The following is a 16373-nucleotide window of genomic DNA, read 5'->3' as shown; positions in this document are numbered from 1 at the left end:
TATGGGAAAATCTACGCATAAAACTCAGCGTACCGCAAGAGAAATTGACATGATGTCCATTTCGAGAACACCCTGCAGGTCAGCTTATGCAACATAAAAAAGCACAGAGGGCAGGAGATTTCTATAAATCCCATTTGGTGAGTTTTTTTACCTCAGTATTTGTAAGCCAAAACAAGGAATGGGTCAAAAATACAGAAGTGGTGACGTGTTTCTGTTATATTTATATTTTTCCTCTGACTGTTTCACTCCTGGTTTTGAATTACAAATACTGAGGTAAAAAACTCACCAAATACTCATGTGAACGTGGCCTAAAAGTATGTGCACATGTTGAGTATATGCAGTAGATTTTTCTGCACCAAAAACCATAGTGTTGGTAAGAAAAATGCTGTATAAAATAAGCATGTTTTTATGCATTTTTTTCTTAGGCCACATTCACATGTTCAGTATTTGGTGAGTTTTTTACCTCAGTGTCTGTAAGCCAAAACCAGGAATGGAACAATCAGAGGAAAAGTATAATAAATAGAAACACATCACCACTTCTGGATTTATCACCCACTCCTGGTTTTGGCTTACAAATACTGATGTTAAAAACTCTCCAAATACTGAACGTGTGAACGTGGCCCAACTCATTCAAATGGATAAAAACCATGAAGCAACGCTGAAAGAATCAATGCTGCCATTTTGAAAAAGAAAAAACACTTTAAGGGCTCTTAAACACGTCAGTGTCTCCGGTATGTGTGGTGACAGTTTTCACACATACTGGAGGCACTTACACACATACACCCATTCAAGTGAATGGATCTGTGCACATGCCAGTGTGTTTCCACGGACCGTGTGCCCATGTGACCCACACGTAGACGTGTCCGTTTTTTACCGTCAGCACAGACTGCAAAACGTCCCACGCAAGTGCACGCGAATGACACACTGAGATATCATCCATGTGACATGTCCCGGCACCTGGGAAGCAGCGGTACAGTAAGCATTGTTCCCTGGCACCAGGTGCTGAAGTACGCTCTCATCATTCTCCCCTGCTCTGCCGGCGGTCAGCACGAGCAGGGGAGAATGATGAGAGTTGTATTCAAGTGAGAACAATGAAAGCAGGTGGCGGCTAATGGGACTATTACTCCTATCAGCCTAGACCTGGGAGTATTCATCAGCCAGCTCCTGCGCTGTAGATAAATACGGTAATTAAAAATAAATCTGGCTATTTTCCAGGCAAAACTCACAGCTGGCTGCCGCAACCCTCAGCTGTCAGCTTGAGCAATGCTGCTTATCAACAATAGAGGGATCCCCATGCTGTTTTTTTAGTTATTTAAATAAACAATTTAAACAAACGGCGTGGAGACCCCCCATTTTTGACAACTAGCCTTGCAAAAGCTGACAGCTGGGGGCTGACACCATGAAAAATTCTCATCATGATCGATCTGCTGTGAAGACACTGAGCTTGAACTGCGGTGACCTCATCATTGGCTTTTTCCCATGGTGTTGAGGTCACCACACTTCTGCCCTGCTGAGAATGCAGCCTCACTGACCGGCGGTAACCTAGATGATGTCACCGCCAGTCACTGACTCTGCGCGCGCAGCAGCTCACTCACCAATGGTTCTCAGCCTGGATGGTCGCATCTTGGCATCCAGGTTGAAAATTATTTATACCCCAGACATGGATTACGGCGTGGGACAGAACGACGGAGAGATGATGGATATTGGTGTTATTTGACACACATGGACTAAGAATTAAATTATTTCTAATATGAAAAATAATATGTTGATGACCTTTATTGCTTGCATTTGCAGTGTTTTCATGGTATTAGCGTGTCTCAAGGTATTTTTTCAAGTTCATAAGGCCTCTTTCACACTTCAGTTTTTTCACATCAGTCACAATCCGCCAATTTTTTTTTTCTCTATCTCTCTCTCTCTCTCTTTCTCTCTGTCCAGGCTGCGGTTCCTTTAAAATTTCACTTTCACCGGATCCGTCAAAACAACGGTCCGGTGACATCCATTGTTCTCACAACGATCACGGATCCGTTTTCCGCCATTTTTGCGGATAGAAACTGACAGACAACAACGTAAGTGTGAAACAGGCCTAAGAGAATACTGCTATAAAAAAATGGTGCCTAGAGCATCATTTAATAATGACCCAATAATTATCATAAAACAAATCTGTGTGTGTTCTGTAAACACTCTTACATGTTCATTACGGCTACATCTGGGTGGATGTGCGGAAATCTGCTGTGTTCCAGCATCAGAAAAGTGGGTAAGATTTTAGCAAAACTCACCCACACTGCAGATAAAATCCGCACTGGAAATTTACCCATTCTTTGGATTTGAAAGCACTTTATGCTTCAGGTTAATCAGATTTCATAATTTGCAATGCATTTCTCTTTGAATGTGCTGACACAGGAAGTCAGCTGCTGATAACTCCTTCATGGATGTGCGATCAGAAAATGACACTATTATAGCATGTTAATATACATTGGAGAAACATCCACAACAGCAGACCCATATGTTACATATAGTAGACATCATAGTGTCTTAATTATGCAAATAGGATTATTAGCATGCATTCAATGAGGTCATACCCATGAGTATGGTAGAAATCTGTGCCAGTAATTAGGACCTCCCAGAGAAAAGTCCCCAACATGCGTTTTGCAATATTATGTGTCTTGCTTCATCAGGGGGAGGGAAGAGATCTGGAACTCCAATGTACAGGGTGGACCACTTATATGGATACACCTAAATAAAATGGGAATTGTGACAGTTTTCTTGCGTAGGGTGTCTTGCACTGAAATCTGCTGCAATGACCCGGGTGCTGCAATGACCCGGGTACTACGTTCACCAGACATCAAAAAAATTTCTATCCGCTCCTAACGTATTAACCTCTGTGACATGTCAATGGCTGTAAACAAGACAAACTTATAAATAACTCATGAAAGAATAAATTTATGTTAAAACCAAGCACACCATTGTTTTTATTGTGAAATTCTCAATAAGTTTGATGTGTCACATGACCCTCTTCCCATTGAAGAAGATAAAGTTGAATCCAAAATGTCCGACTTCAAAATGGCCGCCATGGTCACCACCCATCTTGAAAAGTTTTCCCCCTCCCATATCCTAATGTGCCACAAACAGGAAGTTGATATCACCAACCATTCCCATTTTATTTAGGTGTGTCCATATAAATGACCCACCCTGTATATTAACATGCTTGCTTGCTAGTTCTGGTTTAGTGCACTCATATCATTAGGTACAGCTTATACTATATATAAATTTGACCATTGTGTCTATACTAGTTTAAGGCCATGCGCATTTGCACTAATGCTTCATCTTATATGCTATGTCAGCTTGGGTGGTCCATTCTTTGTACTGCATTCTCTCCTTTTCTAATAAGTTTTTAGAAATCTCTTGTCAAATTATAATATACTGTATGTAATACAATCTAATGTGAGCATTAGGCTGGTTTCACATTAGCGTTTGGAGGCGCAGCAGACGCTCGCCGTGAAGCTCCGCCCCCTGCCGCGCCTCCTCCGGTCATCTCCGCCTATGGGCGCAGGCCGCTGCAAGCGGCCTGTGTACCCTATCTTTAGCATTGTGTACGCAGGCCATGCACAGGTTTGCTTTTGCCGGCACATGCGTCCTTTTGATGATGCGCTAACCTGCGCCAAACGCAACGTGTTGCATTTTGGTGCGGCTGTCACACCGTCAAAAGGGCGAATGCGCCGGCAAAACTGTCCCTGCACACAGCCTGTGTACCCAGTGCTAAAGATAGGGTACACAGGCCCCATGCAGCGGCTTGCGCCCATAGGCGGAGCTGACCGGATGAGGCACGGCAGGGGGCGGAGCTTCACGGTGAGCGTCCGCTGCGCCTCCAAGCGCTAATGTGAAACTAACCTTAACTTTTTGTGTTCTCTATTTATCTTAAATTTTGTGGAGTTGCTTTGGCACATTTCAGAACCAGCGGCTGTGTGTGCTCCTCAAGATACGCATGGAGGTGTAACTCTGATGGTGAGACAGTGACCGCTTTATTGTAAATGGCCAGTATGTGTCACAGAGGAATTCTGCGCTGTAAGCCTTGAATGTTGTTGCTCTGGGACTTGTAGTTCCACAAGTGTTTGTGTAGTTTATAAGGGGGGCTTACAGGATTAGTCAGATAATCGGAGAGCTGGGAGGGACTGACTAACCACACACACCACTCACCTATGGGGGTGATTACAGCTACATAATGTGACCAGGGTTTGGGTCACACGTGGAGAGTGTATGGACCTGAATGGTCAGAGTGGAAAGTCCTGGATGACCTGTGTTGGAAGATCCTGGGAGTAGGATTAAATTCCTGAAAAGCACATGGTGAGGCCATGGACCTGAAGGCCTGTGTGTTGGAAGGTCCAAGTAGTGGACTTTCTGAAGAGCACATGGAGAGGCTGTATGTGATGGCAATGCATCGGAAAGCTACCGTTCTTCTAAAGGTCTGGATTGTCAGGAGTGCCCTTGTTACAAGGATGGTGATCCCAGTAAGACAGCTTCCCCAGGAGAGAGGACTGACAGGAGTCAGCATGTGGAGCAGGAGCTCCAGGAATGTAACCAGGGGTGGATTAAGGGTAGTCAGGGCCCCGGGCTGTTTAGACTCTGTGGGCCCCCCGGTCATGTGACGGGGTCGGGAAGTCACTAGTTTTCATGCCGCATACGGTGCGTCAAGAGACGGGAAGGGGTTAAATACTGAGGTAAAAAACTCAGCAAATAGGCAACGTGTGCACGAAGCCTCACAAATACTGAGGTAAAAAACACCAAATACTCAGCATGTCCATGAGGCCTTACAAATACTGAGCAAAAAACGCACCAAATACTCAGCGTGTGCACAAAGCCTTATAAATACTGAGGTAAAAACTCACCAAATACTCAGCGTGTGCAAGAGGCCTTACAAATACTGGAAGGCTTCCACCCAACATCTAGTCCTGACTCACCTTTACCTAACATCGAAATGACCTAATAGTCTGCAATCACCTGCTGACCTGGACCCATGACCTGTCAGACAAGTTACTTCACAGTCACACAGAGGCTTCTGCTTCATGAACTTCCCCAGATAGAAGAAGCAGCCTCTGATGTGCAGCCTGTGGCCAGATACACAGGAAGAGACGCTCCTCAATACAGGCTGTGCCCAACATGGCAGCAGAGGGGTTAACGTCACAGACAAGTTGCTGTTTTCTCACACACTGAACACGACGCTGCAGCTGGTGACGAACAAGCGCACATTGCGCAATGTTAGTCATGTCCTAGATGTTCAGCATGTGGAGGACCAAGGGGGGGACAAAAAAGACCCCAGGATAGGAACTGGAGCATGGCAAAGTGGACGGCGGTCGGAGGGGCAGGGTTTATATAGGGGTCGGAGTAAGTAAATATATATATATATATATATACACACACATATTACTACATGCAGGCAGCGCACACATGCACAATCCTCAGGTTGTATAACTTTCAGCTGGTCAAAACATTTCTCTCAGTAGGCCAAGAAAGAAATGTGGCAGGAATAAAGTACACCTCATAGTAACTTATGTGTGAGGCAGAGATGACAAGACCCGCCATCTCATGCCCACCTTACTAGAGGTGCCCACTGCCCACATATAACAAAGTTGATGGAAACAGACGACTTCCACTATGATGATTGGTTACCTTCTGCCCGACTACACCTATTTCACAACTAATCACACCCATGCCCACGCCCAAACCACGCCCATTTAGCACTTACTGGTACTGAGGGCATAGTGGCTGGCATTATGGGCACAGTGACTGGTACTGTGGGCACACTGACTGGTACTGAGGAAAAGAAAGAACAGAGAGAGAGAAAAAAAAACAGAAACAGAGAGAAAGGAAGAAAGAACAGAGAGAAAGAAAGAGGGGACAGAAAAAAGAACAGAGAAAAAAGAAACAGGGGAAAGAAAGAAAGAACTGAGAGGGAGAGAGAAAGAAAGAGGGGAATGAAAGGACAGAGAGAAAGAAGGAAAGAAAGAAAGAAAGAAAGAAAGAGAAAGAAAGAGGGGAAAGAAAGAACAGAGAGAAAAAAAGAAAGAAAGAAAGGGGAAAGAAAGAACAGAGAGGGAGAGAGAAAGAGGGGAAAGAGGGAACAAAGAGAAAGAAAGAAAGAAAAAGAAAGAGAAAGAAAGAGGTGAAAGAAAGAACAAAGAGAGAAAAAAGAAAGAGGAAAGAAAGAAAGAAAGAACAGAGAAGGAGAGAGAAAGAAAGAGGGGAAATAACAGAAAGTGAATGAAAGAAAGAAAGAACAGAGAAAGAAAGACAAGGAAAGAGGGGAAAGAAAGAAAGATTCTATAAGGATACTATAGCAGCCCAGCTCACATTGTAGTGCCCACCTGAGCCTCCTGGTGCAGGACATATCATGATCCACTCACATGGCCGACATCCCCGAGTCCAAGGCAATCCCGCTGTCCACGCTGTCAGAGGAGGACATGGTGATGATCTGAAGCATTCCATGAATTACCTCCATGGTTCTGTCACAATCTCGTCCGGTCAGCTTCCAGCACGTCACTTCCGATGGAACGTCACATGCAAGTTTTCAAGTGCTCCTCGGGGCTCCGCCGTATACTCCTGTCTCCGCGGAAAAAGTAAGCTCCCGATCGGGGCAGTGGGGCAGACTCTCAAAATCTGGGACTGTTGGGAGGTATGAATGCTCCCCATCATACACCTTGTACACGCATGTCTGCGCTCACCTCATACACACATGGTTCCGCTTTGTATGCCTCGTACACACACGGCTCCGCTCCGTACACCTCGCACACACATGGCTCCACTCCGTAAACCTTGCACACATGTGGCTCTGGTCTGTACACCTTATACACACGCGGCCACGCTCTGTACACCTTGTACACACACAGCTCTGCTCTGTAAACCTTGTACACATGCGGCTTTGCTCCATACACCTCGTATACACCGGGCTCCGCTCCGTAAACACATGGCTCAGCTCTGTACACTTTGTACACACAGGGCCCCTTTCCGTACACCTCGTACACACGCGGCTCCGCTCCGTACACATCGTACACATACGCGGCTTCGCTCCATCCACACACGCGGCTTCGCTCCGTACACCTCGTACACACACGCGGCTCCGCTCCGTACACCTCGTACACGCGTGGCTCCTCTCCATACACCTCACACGCATGCGGCTCCGCTCTGTACACCTCGCACATGTGCAGCTCTGCTCCATACACCTCGCACACCTCGCACATTTGCGGCTCTGCTCCGTACACCTCGCACACGCACCGCTCTGTACACCTCGCACACACGCGCGGCTCTACTCTGCACACCTCGCCCACACACACGGCTCCGACTGAAGCCCCTGATCATGTGACCCCTGACTCCTCCCCTCCTGTGACCTCATCACAGGTCCTGTGCGCACAGAGCACGGATCTATCAGTGAGGGGCTGGCGCTGCGGTGGCCGGTGGGTCTGGGAGGACGAAAAATGGGTCGGTACATGGGGGGACGTGGCGCTATGGTGGCGGATTATAATGGGCCAATTTTCCCTGGGCTGGTGGGCCCCCCTTAACCACTGGGTCCTGGGCTGCCGCCCAGATTGACCTCATTATAATCCGCCACTGAAGGTAACTCCAGAAAGGGGGTTATAATAATGGCAGAGAAGTATCTGTCATTGGAAAAGACTGTCGGTGTTAATTATGTTCCTTTGAAATATGTAATGAACTGTTCAGTGTGCGGTCACCCACGATAACGGGACGAAGTGAGAAGTCCACCGTGTTTTTAGTGACTGCGAGGTAAATCCATACATTATGAAGTGCTATGGACTATATTTGGTCTGTGATGTGCAACATGGCCTACGGTTGCAATTTATGATATCTGAATAAGCCGGATAGACTGTGGGAGAAAACCTGCCCTGTGAGCTTAGATCCCGTTGCCAAGCGAGTGTCCCCCAACACATACAGTAAGCGCTGTCTTACATAATCTATTCTATTATTTCTAAACACTGTTTTTCGGTGATTTCTTTGTATCCCCGTTCATACTGCACCCACACACACCATTTGACAGGTAAACTTTCCCCCTTCAGCAAGAAAATAGCCAAACAAACCACACATTCACGATTTGATCACAAAATACAGTTTAAACATTAATTTTGATAAACATGCAGTAAGGAAAAATGACCTGCAGGTGGCACCACAGTACCGCAAAGCACATTACCAACACATCTGCAAACATGCACTGCTTTTTCGCTCATTACTTCGCCCCCCACACACATGATACACCATTTGAAAGGTAAACTTGCTCCCTTTAGCAAGAAAACAGCCAAACAAACCACACATTCATGATTTTATCACTAAATACAGTTTAAACATTCATTTTCATAAACCTGCAGAAAGACACAATGACCTGCAGGTGGCACCTCAACCGGAAAACATTTTTTGGCCTCTACTTATCAAAAAAATGTATTGTATTACCAGTCTACAGATATAAATACATAAATAACCGTCTGTGTTCATCAGCTCATGAAATACATTTACATCTGACCAGCTTGCTTTTTCTGAAATTGCCTGCGCCCCCGACGACCAATGTGCGAAAATTTTGCATGGGCCAAGTTAGTATATATATATATATATATATATATATATATATATATATATATATATACAGTGGGGCAAAAAAGTATTTAGTCAGTCAGCAATAGTGCAAGTTCCACCACTTAAAAAGATGAGAGGCGTCTGTAATTTACATCATAGGTAGACCTCAACTATGGGAGACAAACTGAGAAAAAAAAATCCAGAAAATCACATTGTCTGGTTTTTTTTCATTTTATTTGCATATTATGGTGGAAAATAAGTATTTGGTCAGAAACAAAATTTCATCTCAATACTTTGTGATATATCCTTTGTTGGCAATGACAGAGGTCAAACGTTTTCTGTAAGTCTTCACAAGGTTGCCACACACTGTTGTTGGTATGTTGGCCCATTCCTCCATGCAGATCTCCTCTAGAGCAGTGATGTTTTTGGCTTTTCGCTTGGCAACACGGACTTTCAACTCCCTCCAAAGGTTTTCTATAGGGTTGAGATCTGGAGACTGGCTAGGCCACTCCAGGACCTTGAAATGCTTCTTACGAAGCCACTCCTTCGTTGCCCTGGCGGTGTGCTTTGGATCATTGTCATGTTGAAAGACCCAGCCACGTTTCATCTTCAATGCCCTTGCTGATGGAAGGAGGTTTGCACTCAAAATCTCACGATACATGGCCCCATTCATTCTTTCATGTACCCGGATCAGTCGTCCTGGCCCCTTTGCAGAGAAACAGCCCCAAAGCATAATGTTTCCACCACCATGCTTTACAGTAGGTATGGTGTTTGATGGATGCAACTCGGTACTCTTTTTCCTCCAAACACGGCAAGTTGTGTTTCTACCAAACAGTTCCAGTTTGGTTTCATCAGACCATAGGACATTCTCCCAAAACTCCTCTGGATCATCCAAATGCTCTCTAGCAAACTTCAGACGGGCCCGGACATGTACAGGCTTAAGCAGTGGGACACGTCTGGCACTGCAGGATCTGAGTCCATGGTGGCGTAGTGTGTTACTTATGGTAGGCCTTGTTACATTGGTCCCAGCTCTCTGCAGTTCATTCACTAGGTCCCCCCGCGTGGTTCTGGGATTTTTGCTCACCGTTCTTGTGATCATTCTGACCCCACGGGGTGGGATTTTGCGTGGAGCACCAGATCGAGGGAGATTATCAGTGTCTTGAATGTCTTCCATTTTCTAATTATTGCTCTCACAGTTGATTTCTTCACTCCAAGCTGGTTGGCTATTGCAGATTCAGTCTTCCCAGCCTGGTGCAGGGCTACAATTTTGTTTCTGGTGTCCTTTGACAGCTCTTTGGTCTTCACCATAGTGGAGTTTGGAGTCAGACTGTTTGAGGGTGTGCACAGGTGTCTTTTTATACTGATAACAAGTTTAAACAGGTGCCATTACTACAGGTAATGAGTGGAGGAAAGAGGAGACTCTTAAAGAAGAAGTTACAGGTCTGTGAGAGCCAGAAATCTTGATTGCTTGTTTCTGACCAAATACTTATTTTCCACCATAATATGCAAATAAAATGAAAAAAAAACAGACAATGTGATTTTCCGGATTTTTTTTTCTCAGTTTGTCTCCCATAGTTGAGGTCTACCTATGATGTAAATTACAGACGCCTCTCATCTTTTTAAGTGGTGGAACTTGCACTATTGCTGACTGACTAAATATTTTTTTGCCCCACTGTATATATACTGATCAAAAAGAATATTGAAAATTAAAATGCCACATCCTAGATATCACTGAATGAAATATTCAATTTGCAAATCTTTATTCATTACATAGTGGAATGCGTTTATAACAATAAAACATAAAAATGATCGATTTAAATCAAAATTAATGTCCCATGGAAGTCTGGATTTGGAATGATACTCAAAATCAAAGTGGAAAATCAAATTACAGGCTGTTCCAACTTCACTGGAAATGCACAAGGAAATGATGCTCAGTAGTGTGTGTGGCCTCCATGTGCCTGTATGACCTCCCTACAACACCTGGGCATGCTCCTGATGAGGAAGTTGATGTTCTCCTAAAGGATTTCTTCCCAGGCCTGGATTAAAGCATCAGTCAACCCCTGGACAGTCTGTGGTGCAATGTGGCATTGTTAGATGGATCAAGACTTGATGTTCCAGAGTGGATTCAGGTCTGGGGAATGGGCAGGCCAGTCCATTTTATCAAAGCCTTCATCATGCAGAAACTGCTGACACACTCCAGCCACATGAGGTCTAGCATTGTTTTGAATCAGATGTCATCCAGGGCACAGTGCACCTGCATATGGTTTCCCAATGGGTCGGTGGATCTCATCCCGGTACCTACTGGCAGTCAGGGTAACTCTGGGTAGCACATGAAGGGTTGTGCGGCCTTCCAAATAAATGCCTTCCTACACCTTTACTGACCCAGTGCCAAACTGGTCATGCTGGAGGATGTTGCAGTCAGCAGAATGCTCTCTGCGGCGTCTCAAGACTCTGTCACGTCTGTCATATGTGCCCAGTGTGAGCCTGCTCTCATCAGTGAAAAGCACAGGGCGCCAATGTTGAATCTGTAAGTCTTAGGCTGTGTGCCCACGTTGCATTTTTTAAGAGTTTCCACCCCGTTTTTGCCGCCGAGGAAACACTTAAAAAGCGCTTAAAAACACATTGCCATGCAATCCTATGGGATTCTGCAGTTGCTGTGCTCATGCTGCCGATTTTTCCGCTGCGGAATAGCATAGCGGTAAAATCCGCAGCATGTCCATTAATTCTGTGGAATCCTGGCGATTCCGCCGCCATAGGATTGCATTGAAACACTCACTTTACACATGTGGCTATGCACACCATGCGTAAAGTGAGCGCTTCATGTCCGGATGGTACCCAGGGTCTGGAGGAGAGAAGACTCTCCTCCATGCCCTGGGTACCATATTCCTGTAAAAAATAGAATTAAAATAAAAAATATGGATATACTCACCCTCTGTCGGCCCCCGGAGTCCTCCCCGCCCTCAGCGACGCTGAATGCAACTTCCGTTCCCAGGGATGCATGGCGCGAATGACCTCTGATGACGTAGCGGTCTCGCGACGCTATGTCATCAGAGGTCATTCGCTCAATGCATCCCTGGGAACGGAAGTTGCCGCCAGCGCCGATGAGGACCGGGATCGCCGCTGAGGAGATCGGGGGCCGCCAGGAGGTGAGTATATCCATAATTTTTTTTTTTTTAAATTATTTTTAACATGTGTGACCAACCTGTCAATCACTTTTCCAAGCAATGCTTCAAATCACTTGGAAATGCGCTAGCATTCTGCAAGCTAAAAACGTTTGCAAAACACTTGTGTTTTGCGGGAAAACGCATGTGAATTCCACATGCATTTTACCCGCAATTGGGAGTTCCGGAAATGCTGCAGAAAATTCCGCAGCATTTCTGCAACATGGGCACATAGCCTTAGTGTTCTCTGGCAAATGCAAATCACCCAGCATGGTGATGGGCTGTAGGCACAACACCCACTTGTGGATGTCTGGTCCTCATATCACCTTCATGGAGTCTGTATTTGACAGTTTGAGCAGATACATAGATGTTAGTGGCCTGCTGGAGGTCATTTTGCAGGGCAGTGGCACTGCTCCTCCTGTTCCTCCTTGCACAGAGGAGGATGTAGTGTTCCTGCTGCTGGGTTGTTGCCTTCCTAAGGCCCCCTCCATGTCTCCTGGTGTACTGGTCTGCCTCCTGATATCTGCTCCATGCTTTCGATACTACTGACAGACACAGCTACCCTTCTTGCCACAGCTCGCATTGATGTGCCATCCTGGATGACCTGCACTACCTGAGAAATTTCTGTGGGTTTTAGACAATGCTGTGCCCAGCAATGTCTCCTAAAGTGACGTCATGCAGTGCGTCCTGCCCTACTACTTGCGACCGAAGAGGAGCTTTTCCTCTGCTTTGCTACGGAGTTTACAGCATTCCCATATTAAAGAGATCCTGTCCCATAAAAAAATGGTATTAACCTGCAGATATGGGGTTAATCTGAAGGTTAATTTCATTAATAACCTGCCCGGCAACCGCACATAGCCAAATGCTGCTGGGAGAAAATGAGCTTTATTCCCTCTGCAGCATTCCAGTTTCAGTAACGGGGTGGTGCCGGTCCTGGTTCAGTCACCGCTCTTGACTCTTGAGCATACAGAGCAGTTGCTGTAATCGCTCCCCTGACACTGACTGACACTTGCTTTGCATTGGGGCTGCCTGTTAGTCAGGGCTAGGTGTGCGGTTATGCACAGTTGTATTCTCAAAGCAGTGACTGACACCATCAGGCACTTCCCCCCCGTGACTGAATCCGGAAAGCTGAGGGGGGGAATAAAGTTAATTTTCTCCCTCAAGCTAAATGCTGATTTTCTCCCTGTGGCTAAATGCAGCTGCCAGACACATTACTAACGCTATCAACCTGCAGATTGATCCCACATCTGCAGGTTAATAGCGTTTTTATCTAGGGCGCTATATGCGGGCTCATACTGTATAGAGCGGGTTATGTGGGAGCTCACTCTGTATAAAGGGAGATGTGTGAAGGGTCATATTGTAAGAAGAAGGACCAGACCAGGGGTACCTCTCTTGCGCCAAGTCCGGAACTGTCAGGGCTGTCACCTTTGTTGTCCGTGGGAAAGCTTAGAAACCCGGACCGACCTTTGCACTCGACAGCAGGGGGCGTAGCTAAGCTAAAAAGGGGAGAGCACGCAAAAAAGCAGGGAGACTTGGTGGGAACACACAGCGCGCAGCAGGGAAAGTTTAGTGCTCCGTCCTCTGAGCACCGTGATAGCGCAGGCCCGTGCTATAGAATCCTTGCTGCCAGGTACAGTGACTGTGACCAGAGAACTGCCGTATGTCCATTGGCTCCCGCAGCAGAAGGTTCTCAACGCTCCAGGTCAGTAGATACCGCGCGCATGCCGCCTAAGAAAGACCGGGCGACTCATTGAGAACTGTATCTGCTTTCACCCACATACTTCTGCCGAGCTTTGTCAAGCCCCGGCAGTGTTAAAGACTGCACTTCACTTTGCATCACGAATCCTGGACACAGGACCCCGCACAAGACCTCAAGGACTCACCAACACCGCCAGGAACCAGATCATCAATGCCTGCAAGATGACACTGGACTCATCTGACAGCATTGGCGCCATCGTTGGAACTTAGGATTCTGTAGGCAGGAAGCCGTCAGACTGATAAGTTAACCTTTAATGAACAGTTGCTATACTTATTACCATTATTACCTCACTCTGCACATCTATTGTGCTCATATCATCTGCCATACCCCTGTCTCTCCCTTATCCTCCCTGCGTGGATTATCCCCCTGTTCAAGTAAAATTATCGTTAACCCTTGCTCTGCCTCCTGTCCGTTACTGCATCCAGCAACCTGCTCACAATATTGTATATAGGGAGCTATGTTGGGGCTCATACTGCATTTTTTATCACATTGAAATTCAGGTAAGGTATGAACAGAGGGGTGACCTTACAAGTTTCAAATCAAATGGTTCTTAATCATATGATTAGTCACTATGATTTAATAAAGAAAGCACATTTTTTTTATCAGTGGACATGATGCTGGGATTTTCACTTTGTTTCTCCTGCTTGCTGCCAACACAGCACTCAGTGCACTGCCCAAGATTAATTCCACATGCTGAATTGAACATAGGTGAGCTGGAATTTTCTCTTTACAATTGTATATAGGAAGCTATGTGAGGGCTCATACTGTATATAGGGAGCTATATGCGGGTTCAAACTGTATATAGGAAGCTATGTGAGGGCTCATACTGTATATAGGGAGCTATGTGCAGGATCATATTGTATATATGGAGCTATGTGTGTGTTCATACCTCATATAGGGAGGTATGTGCAGGATCATACTGTATATATGGAGCTATTTCAACACCGAGTTTCATACCTATTATTGATCATCACATCTTATAAAAAATCCGTAACCGGGCAACTCTTTAATATACCAAACCTACAAAATACAATGAGTACACAAAAATGCCCAAACCTCAAAAAGACTCTTTTTATATATCACACAAAAACAGTTTTTTGTGCAAAAAAAATTGCATACTTACACCACCAGTATGATCATCTGGCATAGCTGCAATATATAGGACGGACAGGGTGGTTACCCTCTTGCATTTGGGAGGATGTATTAGTGTGTGTGGGGAGTTTTTCTGCCGGTTTGATATAACATGATATTTGCACACTAGTCCTGCATGACTTTGGCACTTTGATTACGAACAGGCGTTTTACTACTAAGCATTTGCTTATAGCCCTGTAATAATTTTTTCCTGTGCTAGACCCTGCTTTTTTGATCATCTTGCTTGGGTGATGTTTTGTGGCAATATGTGTCGAGTGGATGTGCTACTCAGTTTTTCACCTTATATATACTCACCGGTTTTGAATTTACATGTGCTTTTATAGATCAATAAAAATTATATTTTTTTGCACAAAAAACTGTTTTTGTGTGATATATGAAAAGAGTCTTTTTGAGGTTTGGGCATTTTTGTGTACTCATTGTATTATATATGGAGCTATGTGCGGGTTCAAACTGTATATAGGAGGCTATGTGTGGCTCATACTGTATATAGGGAGCTATGTGAGGACTCATACTGTGTATAGGAAGCTATGTGCAGGATCATATTGTATATTGGGAGAATGTAAGGGCTCATACTGCATCTAGGGAGCTATGTGCAGGCTCATACTGAATATAGGAGGCTATATGGGGGCTTCTATGGTATATAAGGAGCTATGTGGGGCTTATACTGTAAATGGTTAGTTATAGCACCAATGAGAAAAAGCAGTCAAAAATCCATAAAATAAACCATTTTATTGAAATCACATATATAAAAAAGGACACTACAGTGCATGGAATGGGGAGGGGAAATATCTAAACGTGCACAGTGGTGCAAAGGATCAAACACACCGTATCCACAATCCCAGGATTAACCTAGAGTATACAAATGGTCAATATATGTCCCTGATAAGGGGTTAAAGGCAGCTTATCATGGGCACACCAGTGTATAGAATGTACAAATGATCAATATCTATCCCTAGTAAGGGATTAAAGCGGCTCATCATAGACACACCAGTATGTAGGCTAAAAGCTCAACCATCGCTGTTGCCCATAAATCCCTAGCACGGCATAATGAAGAAAATTACAGAGCAAATGCTCAAAACAAGCGCCCTGTCAGCATCATCAATATTAAGGCAGCGTCAGTTGCCCAAGTCCATAAAGAAAGGACTCCTATAAAGCAGGTGCTAGAAATAAGCATCACAGTAACACCTCAGATGCTGCATTGGCGTCATTAACTGGGTTCAGTGAAGGCGGTGTGGTAGATCCAGTCCCCAACACGCGTTTCGGAGCCGCAGCTCCTTCCTCAGGGGGCGTGGTAAGTAGGCGCAACCACCCAGTTTAAGTAGCGCGCCCACCGGAAGTCCCACCAGCGTGTACACTGCCCGCCAATCAGAGGTCGAATCGTCACGACGGCGATGCTGAATACACGCGGGCCCACGTGATCAGACGCCGCCGGGTGGGAGGAGTCAACCAGCCGATCAACAGACAGCGCACACGCGCAATGGATGTGACTATAAAACCACCATTTTGATTGAGGGCAAATTGAAGGGCAGGAATCTACAAATGTAATACAACAAGATAAAAGCCATGTGAAATATTCAAATAAAGCCGCATAGTGCCTAAGAGAGGAAACACAATATAGCCACTATGCAGAGCAAAGATTAAGATAGAAAAAAAAAAAGGCGCATACACAGATGTGTATAAACAATATTAAATCTACACTAAAAAGACATGTAGGAATTTGAAAATACTAA

At 45.2% G+C, this 16373-nt stretch overlaps 1 protein-coding gene across 2 annotated transcripts in view; it reads right to left on the bottom strand.

Moving 5' to 3' along the window:
* Positions 1–16373, bottom strand: part of SLC35G2 (solute carrier family 35 member G2) — a 97531-nt gene that overhangs the window by 2775 nt on the left and 78383 nt on the right. The window lies entirely within an intron of this gene.

Source organism: Dendrobates tinctorius, unplaced genomic scaffold (assembly GCF_039654945.1).
Source record: "Dendrobates tinctorius isolate UK_male_01 unplaced genomic scaffold, ASM3965494v1 ptg000049l, whole genome shotgun sequence".
Classification (NCBI taxonomy): domain Eukaryota; kingdom Metazoa; phylum Chordata; class Amphibia; order Anura; family Dendrobatidae; genus Dendrobates; species Dendrobates tinctorius.
The sequence above is the reverse complement of the archived record's forward strand: the minus strand, read 5'-3'. Positions and strand labels throughout refer to the sequence as shown.